A 15000-nucleotide genomic window follows, 5' to 3' on the forward strand; every position below is an offset into this window, starting at 1 on the left:
AGGCAAGGATGTCTATTCTTTTTTATTTATTCATTTAGTTATTTATTTATTTTTTTTTTTTACATAACGAAAAAGGGACGGAATTATTAAGCGCCATGAAATGAAGGCTTAGAGATGAACGTTAAACATGTGAATAGAAAACACGATGAACAAGTAAATACAATATGTAGAGACAGGAATATATGATTTTACCTATTTATTTCATTTATTTTATTATTATTATCTTTTATATAATGAAGGAGGGACGAAATAGTTAAGCACCTGGAAATAAAACATCAGAAAAATAAATAAACATATAAACAGGAAGCAGAACAGACAGGATGTTCGGAGGATATGAGTACCTTCCGTTTATACATATTTTTATATTTTCACATAGTAAATAACATTAGGACCTAAGAAAATAAATAAGGGAAGCTACAAGAAGCCATCAGGCCTATACGTGGCAGTCCCCTGTATGAATTATACTTATTTATTTCCACCTATCATCCCCATCCATAAATCTGTCTAATCTTCTCTTAAAGCTCCCTAATGACTCAGCACTAACAACTTCATTACTGAGTCCGTTCCATTCATCTACCACTCTATTTGAGAACCAATTCCTTCCTATCTCTTTTTTTTAACCTATTTTTTTTTCAAGCTTGTACTCGTTATTTCTTGTTCTATCCTTGTTACTGATCCTAAGAATTCTGCTTACGTCCCCCTTGTTTTAACGCTTATACTACTTAAAGATTTCTATCAGATCCCCTCTTAACCTACGTCTCTCTAAAGAATGTAAATTTAACCGATGATGATGTGACTAATTAACACAGAAGATGTGCGTCACGCTTTAGGGAACAAGAAACGACGAACGTGGGAACGAAATATACAATAAACAGGTAAGCAAGGAATGAAAAGGAAAACATGAGTGGCGATATGTTTAACTAAGGATCTAGAAAAGAAAATTCGGAATAAAAAAAAGAAAATAGTGAATGGAATAAACACCGCTTCTCTAACGGGGGTAACTAAGTTAATGATCACTTATATTGCGCTTATTGTTCCGAAATGTCTTTGTAAGCGAATCTAGATGGACCCATCACCTCCCAATTACTGACCCTGCGAGTGATGTGTTTCCGTGATGGACACTTAGCGGCATCAGGGAAAAAAGATGAATGGGCCGATGTCGCAAAAAAACGTGGGATTGACAGGAGGAGGAGGAAGAGGGGGAGGAGGAAGAAGAGGGGGAGGAGGAGGAGGAGGAGGAGGAGAAGGAGGAGGAGGAGGAGGAGGAGGAGGAGGAGGAGGAAGACGACGACGACGAAGAAGAAGAAGTAGAAGAAGAAGAAGAAGAAGAAGATGAAGAGAAACATTAAGAAAGGTATATGAAGAAACAGTAAAGAAAACAATAACAATACTATAAACAACAAAACAACAACAACAACAAAAAGAAAAAAAAGAGAACCTTAAACAGACACCTAATAGTGAAAAGAAGAAAAGAACAACAATATCGAGAATAAATTGACGTAAAAACAAATGGACATTGGACGAGGAATAGAAAGAAGATGAAAATGATGAAGAAGAAGAAGAAGAAGAGAAAGAAGAAAAGGGAAGAAGAAAAAAAGAGGTGAAGAGGACGTAAAGGAGGAGAAGAAGGAGTCAAAGACAGAGAAAGAAGTAGGGAAGACAAAGAACATGAGCAGCGGATAACAGACAGCCTGTGTTAGGGAAAAAAAAAGTTAATTGGTTTAGTCTGCCAAACTAGTTTACTGATCTTTACCATTTACATAAAAAAAAATGAAAAATAGGTAGGAAGGAAGAGGGTGTGGAGGTGTGGAGAAGAGAGGGGAGAAGAGGAGGCATAAAAGGAGAAACAATTGGAGCGAGAGAGAATGCATGAGTTAAAATGAGGGTGGGAGAAAGAGGTCAATTAAAAATTAGAGAGAAAAGAAACAGGGGAGGAAGGGCAAAGCAGAAGAAGAGGTAAGAAAGAGAAGAAAAATAAAGTAAAAAGAGCAGAAGGAGGAGGTGTAATGGAAAGAGGAAGAGGAGGAGGAGGAGGAGAAAGAGGAGGAGAGGTGACTTGGAAGTAAAGGGAAAAGTGGATGATATTTGTCGGAATAACTTGAAAATTACATCGCGGCTAGAGAGAGAGAGAGAGAGAGAGAGAGAGAGAGAGAGAGAGAGAGAGAGAGAGAGAGAGAGAGAGAGAGAGAGAGAGAGAGAGAGAAATGAAAATATACCAGACGCTCACCACCACCACCACCACCACCACTACCACCATCACCACCACCACCACCACCAGCAACAAAACAACAAAGGGAAGAGAAAAGCCAACAAACAGCCTTAACATAACAGACAGCTGACTGCAAAAGGTTTAATCAGCGGAGGAGCTCAGCTGAGGGAAGCAAAAATGAAAAGTATTGATTTTTGTGAAAGCATATTGTAAGAAGAAAGAAAACGATGGAGAGAAAAAAAGACATGAAAGCGGAAAATTATGAAGATGAAGAGAAGGAGGAGGAAGAGGAGGAGGACGAAGATGTGGATGAAAGGAAGAAGGCAGTGGATACAGATTGGGGCGCTATGGTGGTGACGGAAGAGTAGAAAGAGGAAGACGAGGAGGAGAAGGAGGAAGAGGAGGAAGAAGAGGAGGACAGAAGAGAATGAATTAGTAGCTTAGTGGGAAGTGGTGGTCACAAAAAGAAAAGATTGAAGGAAAAGAGATAATTAACAGGTAGAGAAAGTAGAAGAGATAAGTTAGAGAAAGAGAAAAATAATGAAACAAGTAAATGAAGATAGTGAAAAGAAAAGGATCTAGATGATGATGATGATAGGATGAAGGAAACGAAAGGAGATAAGAAAGAAGAAGAAAATGAGAAGAAAGAAAACAAGAATGCAAAGAAGAAAAGAAAAGGAGAAAGAGGAAGAGGAGGAGGAGAAGTTGTAGGAAGAGGAGGAAAAAAAAAATACATGATAAAAACAAGCAATAATTCAATGCAGCAAGATGAAAAAAAATAAATAAAAAAATAGAAATAAGATGAAAAGTTATCGTTAATATAATCACGTGCTTGGGAAGTTATGAGAAACTGCGTGGAAAAATAAAAGATAATAATAACATAAATTACGAATATTTTCCTCTCCATTCTTGCTATGAAAACATGTGAGGCTCAACCAGGAATGTTATTACAGCGTGGCAAAGGAAAATACATTGAAGTACAGAAAAAAAACAAAAAAAACATACGAACCACTGTATGTAAATGTTACGTACAAACAGAAGTATCAAGGGCTTATCTTATTTATTTGTTTGATATTTTTCCGCACATGAAGTTGTGTTAATGTAAAGTTGTGTGGTGGTAGGGAAAGGAATTTGATTTGTAAGCCTTCCCACTTGTTCCTCCTCTTCCTCCTCCTCGTTGCGTTTCATTTCTACTGTGTTTCCTTTATCTTCGGCAGCTTCCTTTACATCTTTCTTCTTCTTCTTCTTCTTTTTCTTCTTCTTCTTCTTCTTCTTCTTCTTCTTCTTCTTCTTCTTCTTCTTCTTCTTCTTCTTTCTCTTCTCCTCCTCCTCCTCCTCCTCCTCCTCCTCCTCCTCCTCCTCCTCCTCCTCCTCCTCCTCCTCCTCCTCCTCAGCTAGTTAGAAGTAGTTATAAAACAGCCTTGCAAGGACCAAAAGGTTTGTTGCTATTTGGGTTTCCCTTATATTCCTTTGTATCCCTCCACCACCACCACCACCTCTTCCTCCTCCTCTTGCTTCTCCTACCTTCCTTCCTTCCTGCCTTCCTGCCCTCCTTTCTTCCTCGCTTCGCACCCTAACGAGGCAACTCCGCGCTAAGACGATTTATGAACTCGAGCCAAACTCATCGAACTCGCGGGTATCGAAGAGGGGATCTCAGGCGCCTCCATGCACACGCTTAGCACCGCCACGCGCGTTGCCTTGACTCTTCTTAACTATATGATTCTATTAATGGACCGAGTAACTGTGTAATTAGCTGGGATGATTAGGACCCCTTTGGAAACGTGTATATTTAGTAGTTGTGTGTTCTAGGTAGTATTTCTGAGTGCTTATTTTCCTCGTTTTTCGTGTTTTGGGGTTTGTGTCTTTCCTTATAATACAGTGGGAGATGAGAAGAGATGTAGAGGATGATGACAGGATCGAGGAAGTAAGAGAAGAGAGGAGAAGAGAAGAAGGAAATGGTAAAGGTGGAATCGAAGGAGGGAAGCAAGACAAGAATGCATGGAAGATGGGAGAAGAAAGACGTTGATAGTGGAGAAGGAGGAGGAAGAGGAGGAAGAGAAACGATGAAGAAGATATAGAGGAGAAGGAGAAGGATGGAAAACATGATAAAAACGAGCAGTAATTTAGATAAGATAATTATGGCCCTTTTTGAAACATAAATTTAGTGGTTTATGTTTGAGGCATTTGTGCATGATTGAGTACATTGCTAATTAATTGTGTTATGGTGTTTGTTTCTCTGTTACAATAGTGTTTGTTTGCTCTACCCCATAACAACATACGAAAACAAAGGAAGCTGCAAGAAGCCATCAGGTCTACACGTAGCATTCCTCGTATGAAAAATGTCTACTTTTTTTTCGTGAGTGGAAAATATTCTAAATTTTTTCAAACGTGTAATTGGTTGTATAATTATCATTTACACATTACTGTACATTCATGTTTTGCATTATTCTTTTTAATGTCTGTATTTTTGTTACAACACTCCATTTTAAAAGTTCGTGCTTGTTATATCATCAGTAAAGAAACTTGCATCCTGAGAGCTTCATTAATATAATGAGCTGCTTCATTCACTGTGCTAACTCACCTGCAACGCAGTTCTTTTATATTTAGTTATTTATATTCAGCTAGCTACGAGTCACTTCATGGTGCAGCTATTATTCTTTTTTGTTGTAGTTAACGCTGTAGCAGTGATGAGAGGTGATGCAGTAGTGCGGCCCAGCTGCTGCCTCGATGCCTGTGCGGGGTGCATGGTCAATGAATATGATGTCCCTTTGACGATGTATTCAAACACAGCGCTACCGCCACCTGTCACTCCAAGAAGGCAGGATAGAGAAGGAACGTGTTTATCACCACCAGAGAGAGAGAGAGAGAGAGAGAGAGAGAGAGAGAGAGAGAGAGAGAGAGAGAGAGAGAGAGAGTAAAGATACAGTCAGCTTTTCAATAGAACACAAACTTTATATTTTTCCTCCTTAATTTCTTTCCTCATCGCAGTATTGTACAAGTGATATTCCATAACTATTTTTTCCTTCCAGTACAGCGGTGACCATAGCACAGACATCATTCCGTCAGTCTGGTGCTCGCTTCGTGTACGTCGCTGGTCACCTTGACAACCACTTCCTTCTCCTCGCCTGAGCACCCGAGGACCTAGCACAGAGACCGTGAGTCCCTCCCATTTAGATTCCCAGCAGTGTACAGGGGACGTTGACTTGATTTGACTGGATTTGTCTGCCAGGATCCCTCCCTCCCCCTCTCTCTCTCTCTCTCTCTCTCTCTCTCTCTCTCTCTCTCTCTCTCTCTCTCTGATGTTTCTTTATAGGTATTTTGTTGTTGTTGTTCTAATTCTAATTCTAATTCTAATTCTCCTCCTCCTCCTCCTCCTCCTCCTCCTCCTCCTCCTCCTCCTCCTCCTCCTCCTCTTTCTCCAACACCACTCATCCAGACAATCCCCGTAAAGTTTCCTGTTAAATCAAATTCCTCCCACTCCCCAGCTACTCACCGTTTTTCTTCAGTCATGCAAGAAGAAAACGGAGTACAAGAAAATACTGTAGTAGTGGCCGAACCAGTAACAAGTCTCACACACGCCTCCGAAACGAGATTGTTATTTTTTTTCCTATAGTAAATTGGTCGTGTTTTCTGCCGGTTTGGGAGTAAAAGTATACGACTTCTGGCTACTTCGCAAAGCTAGTCGTGCTTTTTTTTTATAATAGAGGATAATGTTGCGTAAAGATGCTGTAATTTCTAAGGCGAGCTTACCAGTAGATTGTTTTATTTAGGAGATATCTACTGGCAGGATAAAAATTATTTAATGTTTTTTTTTTTGTTAATATTGTAATAAATCCTTTTGTGTGTGAGTGATTGTGTGTCTGTCTGTTCGTCAGTCTATCCGTCTTCGCAGGATAAAACTACCTATTGATTTTTGCTGGTATTGTAATAACTGTGTAAGCGCTTGTGTGTCTGTCTGTTAGTCCGTGTGTCTGTGTCTGCATGCTAATAAGTCTCTGGGAAAGGATAGGACATTAATGTAGTTATGAGTGACGCAATGTCTAATTACCTAAAAGCAGCGGTGTCAGTGGCCAGCGTCCGAGTAGCGTTGCGATGGAGTTATGAGGTGCGTGATCGGCTTTGTTTATGGCGTGCTGGGAAATGGTTGTCTCTTATTGAACAGCTCCATGCGGGGTGAAACAGGGAGGATATCCGATGTGTTCTATCCGGCCAATGCTTTAGCTGGTGTTGTAATTCTCCAATTTTTATTATCATTGGCGCCATTGCTAGTGTTGGTGGTGTCATTGGCCTAGTTTTTGCGGGGTCGTAACTCAACAGATTGCTCTAGTTGTTTGTTTTTTGTTGTTTTCCTTTGGTGGTGGTTATGGTCGTGGTGGTGGTGGTGGTGGTGCGTTGTGCGTTGTTCCTACTACCCTTGGTGCTGCTTTTGTTGTTGTTGCTGTTGTTGTGAAATGTGAGATGCTTTCCTTTCTAGCACGCGTACCATAGTTCTAAATATATAGCTGGGTGATGTTTTATTTAAAGGTGAAATAAAGGGTCTACATAACGTCTTGTGTTTTGTAGACATATAAGGAGAAAATATTGTCGAGGCTGGATTTGTTCATGTTGGTGCATTATTTATTACGTTTAAGATGGTACTGGTGTATTGTGTAATATGAATATACTGTGGTAGAAAAAACTATCTATCTATCTACCTACCTATATATCTGTCTATTTACGTACCTTTCTATCTATCTATCTGTCTATTTATCTATCTATCTATCTATTGATCGAGGAATAAAAGGACAGGAGAGAGGTTTGCCAGTTCCCACGCACCGTTCTTCTTTGCCGCTTTTCAGCAACACACAGGAAAGGCAGCAGCAGTATTCCTCCCACACAAGAGCAGTGCAGAGCCAGGCCGTGTCCTCTTCTACCGCAGGGACACAATTTGCTGTTCCTCCACTTCCACTGTTTTTTTTTTTTTTTTTTTTTTTTTGAAGATAGTGTTCGTCTTTTTCTTTACTGATATGCAGGCGACGCGCAGGACTCAAGTCATGAATAATGGTTATTTGTTTATTTATCGAGTTCTATTTTACCATTAATAGTTCTTTTGCTCATAGTTCAATGTGGCACCTGAGAGAGAGAGAGAGAGAGAGAGAGAGAGAGAGAGAGAGAGAGAGAGAGAGAGAGAGAGAGAGAGAGAGAGAGAGAGAGACGTGAAAAGAAAGTGACGTAAAAAATTAAAATAAAACAAATATATGCTACCCATTGACGCTTTCACTAATTTTTCTGCTTCATTCAAACACACCAGGCACCATTGTGTTGTTTTGTGCTTTGATTTTTTTTTCTGTGTGTGTGTGTGTGTGTGTGTGTGTGTGTGTGTGTGTGTGTGTGTGTGTGTGTGTGTGTGTGTGTATTTTCAACTTAATTTCTTACATTTCAATTCCTATCTTTGTGCTTATCCATCTATCTATCTATCTATCTTCTATCTATCTATCTATCTATCTATCTATCTATCTATCTATCTATCTATCTATCCGTTTGTCTGTCTATCTGTCCTTCTATTTATTTGTCTATTTATTCGTCCATTTGTTTGTCTGTCTGTCATATAGCTATCTAGTATCTATCTTTCTATATATGGTTAGTGTTCCTAAACTTTCTCCTGGTTGTCTCCTTGAAGTGTCGCCTTTGTGAGCTCACAGGCACTTTCCCTTAACGTCTCCTTTGTGTCTTCTATGTTTTCTTTTCTTCTTTATTCTTGGAGTTCCCTGTGTTCTGTCGTCTTTTATACTTGCTTTTGCTCTTCCTCTTCAAACTGTTTTGCCCTTTAGTCATTCCGTGTAACTGTATCATAGTATCATTATTATTATCATTACTACTACTAATACTACCACATTACCATAAAAAATATAGATAGAGAACATAATGTAGTGGTAGTAGTAGTAACAATAATACGTATGGTACATTATGCATCTACTTTCACGCCACTTCGAAGTCCAGTTTCTGTGCGCTTCGAGTCGTTAGCTTTACTCCATAACGTGATCTTATTGCTGTGTTACCAAGCCGACTGTCTGTTCATGGCTTCTCTGAACTCAAGGTAAAAAAAAAATAAATAAATAAAAAATAAAACGAGAATATTATCAAAGCAAGACAAGGAGAAGAAGTTGGTAATAATATATAGTCGGGTGAGGAATCGAGTTTTATCGCTAGTTTTCTTTCTTCGTTCGTTCTCTCGACTTCTGTCTTTGTTATACTTATTATTATTGTTATTATTATTATTATTGTTATTGTTGTTATTGTTGTTGTTTTTGTTGCTGTTATTATTATTATTTCTATTGTTGTCCTTGTTATCGTTATCGTTGGTCATATTTATTTTGAAAAGTATATCGTTATTATTTCTACTTCAATCTTCTACTACCCCTTTTGTTATCCTTATTTTTCCTTCACTTCCATTCTGGATTGTTGAGAGCTCTCTTTTTGCAATTTCATATCTCCTTGTGTGTTTGTTCATCTGTGTCTTCGTTCACTCTTTTTGTTATCCTGTATGTATGTTGCTCTTTTATTTCTTTGTTGCGCTCTCTCTCTCTCTCTCTCTCTCTCTCTCTCTCTCTCTCTCTCTCTCTCTCTCTCTCTCTCTCTCTCTCTCTCTCTCTCTCTCTCTCTCTCTCTCTCTTAATCATCATTTTCATCGATCCATTTCTTTCCCAAACTGCAACATTTATGATTGCCCCTTTTGTTCCTTCCCGAAACTCCTTTTTTCTCATCCCTTTGCTCCTTCCTTTCTTCCCTCCTCCTCCTCCTCTTCCCTGCCCATCCCTTTTTCTCCGCCGCGATCCTCACCTCCGTGCACAGCAGAAATGGTCATCTCTTCTACCAGTCACTCGGCTGAAGAAGTTTCCACTCGCTTTGTATCTCTAGAGCAAAATAGTTTGGGCGCCTCTCCTCCGGCGTGTGTTAAGCTTCCGTTACCATAGAAATTTAACTCCAATAGAAACTCTGGGGACACGTGGCAATGCTCGCTGGCTGACCCTTCCGTACTCTCAGCCACTGTTGTTCTCTCTCTCTCTCTCTCTCTCTCTCTCTCTCTCTCTTGACCTCATTTCTTGCAACCTTACGTAATGAAAAAAGAAAGAAACAGACTCTCATAACATACCTGATAGGCAGTGAGATAATCCCGTTTTTTGTGTGTTCCTTCGTATGTAATGTCGCTTTGCTTCGCCCTCGCTGGCTAGTTATTAGCGGGAGATACGAGGGTTATTGCTGGCAGGTCGGACAAGAGCCTCTCCCTCGGGCATCACTGTGCGGCTTACCTGGCTTGGCTGTAACCTGCAGTAATGGGTAATGGACACATCTGTTGGCTCTGGCCACTGTTATTGGTGCTACTGGGAGGGACTTCTGTTTCATTAAGGGATGACTGGGAGGAAGGTATTATGATGAAGCTTTTTTTTTGTATTCTTATTTTGTTTTCGTTTTCTTTGGAGGTTTTGTAGTATTTCTTTTTATTTTGGTTTATTTGTGTGTTAAGAAATATTAGTAATACTTGTTGATATTTTGTAATCTCTGCATTATTCAGAGAAATTTCCGTAGTCACCACTGTTTTTCCATCAGATAACCCTTTTACTGGAGTGGTCATGTTTTGGTAACATTAACAGAAAGTATAAAGATACAGTTTACATGCAAACATGGCAAAGAGAGAGAAAAAAAAATTACATTTTCTAGGACACGTAAACAATCAACATGCTTTAGTACAAGTACAACTGTCTAAAATGTCGTAAGGAGATATGGGAAAATAATGTCCAGCTGTTAAAGCCGTGACAGTTTCAGACTTTGAGCCACACTTTGAGTCATGGTCCCGGGAGGCGGGGAGGGGGTGGGGGGAGACTTCGCTGCTTTCCCTTCACGTCTTTGATTAACTTTTGTGTGTGTGTGTCTTGGGTTTCGTGCCTGAGCAAAAATACTCGTGTTCATTGCTGATAACAACGAAAATGATGGTAACGGTATTAGGTTTCCCGTCTCATTTCACGTCAAATACTCAAGGTCGCTTGTGATTGGTGAATGTTTGGTTGGAGTGTGGGAGTGACCACCAGTCACAGGCTTTGTATTGCTCCATTACGGCCTTGAGACAGACTGACAGTATGCAATCAGCCACCCTTATGGTCCTGCTATTGCTGTTCCCTCCCGGGCTGTGCCAATAGAGGCGTGAAAGTGATAGCATCCCTGCTGCCACCCTCACCGCCCTGCATTTCCCGCTATTCCTCTCTCCTTTCAGGTCGTGGCAGCAGAGTGGTAACGGAATGGTAACATCACACCAGGGAGTTATTTGTATGTACGAAGTAAACAGGATACTAAAAAAAATAAAGGACGGCATTAATGGAAATGATCCGTGGATTTCTACAGTATTCTGTAATGCATGATGCTTGACGCCATGCGGCAGGCGAGTCTGGCCACGTCTGGACGCTGTGTAAACGACCTCATTATACCATTTATTTCTTAATCACACGGTTTTGCTGTAATGAAATTAGAGAAAAAAAATACTCATGTAAAGTGGGCCATAATATTAGTAGAAGTAGTAATGGGGCCATCTTCATGGTATCAGTATGGCCAGATGCTTGCAACACCCGTTACACGGATTTCTGGATCGTTCGGGAGACAGCGCTCTAGAGCACTGTACAGGACAGTGGAGCACTCCAGATGGGCGAGTTTTCCCGGTACTGCAGCCGTGGTTCATTTTTCTATACATTCTATAGTAATGTGGCTGAAGGTTCTTGTGAAGACATGCCTTCGAGGCACACTTCATAATTACTATTCCACCATAAAAAAAAAATAAATAAAAATAATGAAATAATGATAGTATAAGTAAAAAAAAAAAAAAAAAATATATATATATATATATATATATATATATATATATATATATATATATATATATATATATATATATATATATATATATATATATATATATATATATATATATATATATATATATATATATATATATATATATATATATATATATATATATATATATATATATATATATATATATATATATATATATATATAAACGCTCGTGTGTAGTGAGCCTTCATTATTCCGAGTAACTTCTTTCTCTGCAGGGAAAGATGCCACCCTCTCCCTCACGACACTCGCGCCGGAAATCGGAGTGAAAGCAAAATCGTTATTATACAAATTCCGTACCTCTCTTTCTCTCCCCCTATTTAAATATCTTTAATCTCTCTCTCTCTCTCTCTCTCTCTCTCTCTCTCTCTCTCTCTCTCTCTCTCTCTCTCTCTCTCTCTCTCTCTCTCTCTCTCTCTCTCTCTCTCTCTCTCGGTATAACTCTTCATGATTCATCTCCCAAAACAAGGAGACTTTGATCCTCCCGAGACAGAGGAGCAGGAGGAGCGGCCGCGCGCCACCCACCTGTGCCTTTTAAGGAAATTAAAAAGAGAAAGAACACGGAGAAGATGAGGAAAAGGAGTAGGAAGAGGAAGAGAAAGAGGAAGAAGAATTAGAAGATGGAGAAGAAGAAGAATAAGGACACGAATGAACGCAACAACAATAAACAACAACAACAACAAACAACAGCATCAGCACCACTATCAACAACGATAAGAACAACAACAACAACAACTACTACTACTACTACTACTACTACTACTACTACTACTATTACTATTACTATTACTACTACTATTACTATTACTATTACTACTACTACTACTACTACTACTACTACTACTACTACTACTACTACTACTACTACTACTACTCCTACTACTAACATGGAAAATAAAAAAGGAAAAAGAGAAAGAGAAGCATGACAACGACAGCATTGACGACGACGACGACGATGAAGAAAACGAAGAAGATAAAGAAGAAGAAGAAGAAGAAGAAGAAGAAGAAGAAGAAGAAGAAAAAAAAAACGAAGACGAAAGACAATATTAAAAAAAAAAGTTAAAATGTTAATGAAAAATGGAAAATGAAAAAGTTAACATCCTCACTGAAATGACCGAGTGAACATTTGCATAAGTAACCAACAGATGTAAAGTCCACAGATATGATATGCAAACTATGAACGTAAAGGAGGGTAACGAGATGACGAAGAGGTTACATTACATTTCCGAGAGAGAGAGAGAGAGAGAGAGAGAGAGAGAGAGAGAGAGAGAGAGAGAGAGAGAGAGAGAGAGAGAGAGAGAGAGAGAGAGGGGGAGAGGGGGGAGGATGGGAGGATGGGGTGTTAAGAGGAGGGAGAGGAGGAGGATTTAGATGACTGAACAGGAAGAAGTTAAAATGGAGGAAGGGATGAAAATAGAGATCGAAACAAAGTTGAAAGAACAACAACATCAACAACAACACAAACAAAACCCAACAACACTACAAAAAAAAGAGAGAAAAAAAAATATGAAGCAAAGAACAAAGCATGATGATACGAAGAAGAGTGCATATAGACAACGACAAAAAACAATAAAAGGAAAGTAAGAAAATGACAAGGAGATCGCAAAGAAAAAAAAAAAACGTAAAAAAAAAGCGAAGAATCTAGACGGGGAAATTGTATTTGTACATAATAAAGAAAAATCACGCGAAAATAACATCAAATTCTGGTTTAAGATAGAAAAATAAGCTTTAGAGAGAGAGAGAGAGAGAGAGAGAGAGAGAGAGAGAGAGAGGGAGAGAGAGAGAGAGAGAGAATATCCCTTCATTTCTTCCCCGCCATCACGTCTTGTTTCTCAGTCGTCAGTCGAGACTTGTATGATAATCTGACAGCAGGGAGAAGGCCTGTCCGTTCCGGAGCTCGATGTCTCACCAAAACGACGGCTCGAACTGCATTCTGGGACTGAGTTTCTTGGAACGGAAGCGAGAAGAGGGCGGAAGAAAAGAGATAGAAGGAGGAGGAGGATTAGGAGGAGGAGGAGGAGGACACAAAGGAACAGGACACACTGATAAATTATGCCCACGACTCGAATAATGCGTCCTTTGTTTGTATACATTGGTACAGGTGAGGTACGTTCATAGGTAGATAGACAGATAGATAGATAGATAGATAGATAGATAGATAGATAGATAGATAGATGGTTCATTGACCACAGCCTCAGTTACATACAATACATTCCAGCGTACAATAACGTACAAAGGAAACTAGCAAAAAATTCAGTGCCAAACTGCCACGGTCCACACGGTAATGAAAACAAAGTAATGGATAACTGCATAATGGCGAGAATGAATGGCATGTGGAGAGGGGATACTCGCCCGCGGGAAGGACAGTGGGAGAGGGAGGGAGAGTGGAAGGGGGGAAGAGAGGGAGAGTGGAGGGCTGACTCTCTTTATACTCGACTCTTCTCAATGTTGTTCCTTTTGTTTCACCTGTGACAGCCTTTTGTTGTGCCAATGTGTGTGATTTGCCTTTGTTTTACAGTATAATTGATTCTTATGATTGTATTATTGCAGGATTATATTATTGTTATTATTATCTATTGTTATCATTATTATTATTATTATTGTTGTTGTTATTATTATATTATTATTATTATTACTATTATTATTATTATTATTATTATTATTATTATTATTATTATTATTATTATTATTATTATTATTATTATTATTGCTATTAGCAGCAGCAGCAGCAGCAGCAGCAGCAGTAGTAGTAGTAATAGTAGTAGTAGTAGCAGTAGCAGTGGTAGTAGTAGCAGCAGAAGTAGTAGTAGTAATTGTAGCGCCAGTTGTTGTTGTGGTGGTGGTGGTGGTGATGGTGGTAGTAATAGTAACAACAGTAGTAGTAGTTGCAATAGTAATGGTCATAGCAGCAGTAGTAGTGTTGCCTCTCCGAGTGTCACGAGACCTCACTACACACGAGCTGCTTTGCTAATAATTATCTACAGTCGTTAATGGTTTAGAAGTACACACGAGCTGCTTCACTTGCTGCCCATGCCAGTGCTTCAGGAAGGCGCCGCCAGGAGAGAGTGCAGTCGTTAAGTTAGTTCGAGAGTTTGGCGATAGATGATGGTGTTACGCTAATTAGTTCATAAATATGCCACCAGCGGACACTTTAGGTCCGTTCACTCCAACCGTGCATCTGGAGCCTAGGCTGGATTTGTAAGTCTCGCTGATTGGCTGGCTCTGATCGAGCGTATAACTGGACAGCCAATCAAGCGCGTGTTGTGCAGTTGTGGGTTTACATAATAGATGCTGCAGTTGTGGTGTGGGTGCGAGCAAATTAAAGAAATTCTTGTGGGTGAGTGCGGGCGTGGGCGTAAGTTCTGCGGGTGAGGAACAAGGGTAGGGAGAAGTTAGGAAACCGTGTAGATCTATGAACAGTACATATATTTTCCCTACAATTCGCCATAACTAGTATTTCTGGTAATATAGTGAGTTTCAGACGTTGCCGTGTTTGTGTGTGTGTGTGTGTGTGTGTGTGTGTGTGTGTGTGTGTGTAATTCACATTGATCCCTTTCATAACCAAATGCTCTTCTATACACACAATATCTTGGGTCACTCGGGAACATTATTGCCTCTCTTCACCAGTTTCCTCCTTGCTCTTCCTCTTGCCTTATACGAATATGACCCCACCTTTCAGCAGCTCCCTCAATATTCCGTACTCTATTCAACATTCCACCGCTCTGCTCCCCCTCCTAATCTCGACTTCTTCATTTCCCTCTCTACTTCTCCCTCCCTCCTTTACTTTCCTTTCCAACACTTATTTATCCTTCCTCTCCCCCCACCCTCTCCCTTCTTTTTCTACCTCCTCCTCCTCCCTCCTTCCCTGTCGCTCTCAACTACCTACTCTTCTTCCTCACGTCCACTCCAGG

General features: G+C 39.7%; 1 long non-coding RNA gene across 1 annotated transcript in view; it reads left to right on the top strand.

Annotated features, from left to right (window-relative positions):
• The window catches only part of LOC135103550 (uncharacterized), a 61954-nt gene extending 51053 nt beyond the window's left edge, over positions 1-10901 (top strand). Inside the window, exons 2-3 of the long non-coding RNA XR_010270108.1 lie at positions 5239-5364; positions 10458-10901. This is a non-coding gene — a long non-coding RNA (uncharacterized LOC135103550). The remainder of the gene's footprint in view (positions 1-5238; positions 5365-10457) is intronic.
• Positions 10902-15000: the final 4099 nt, after the last annotated feature.

Source organism: Scylla paramamosain, chromosome 9, assembly GCF_035594125.1.
Source record: "Scylla paramamosain isolate STU-SP2022 chromosome 9, ASM3559412v1, whole genome shotgun sequence".
NCBI classification, from domain to species: Eukaryota; Metazoa; Arthropoda; class Malacostraca; order Decapoda; family Portunidae; genus Scylla; species Scylla paramamosain.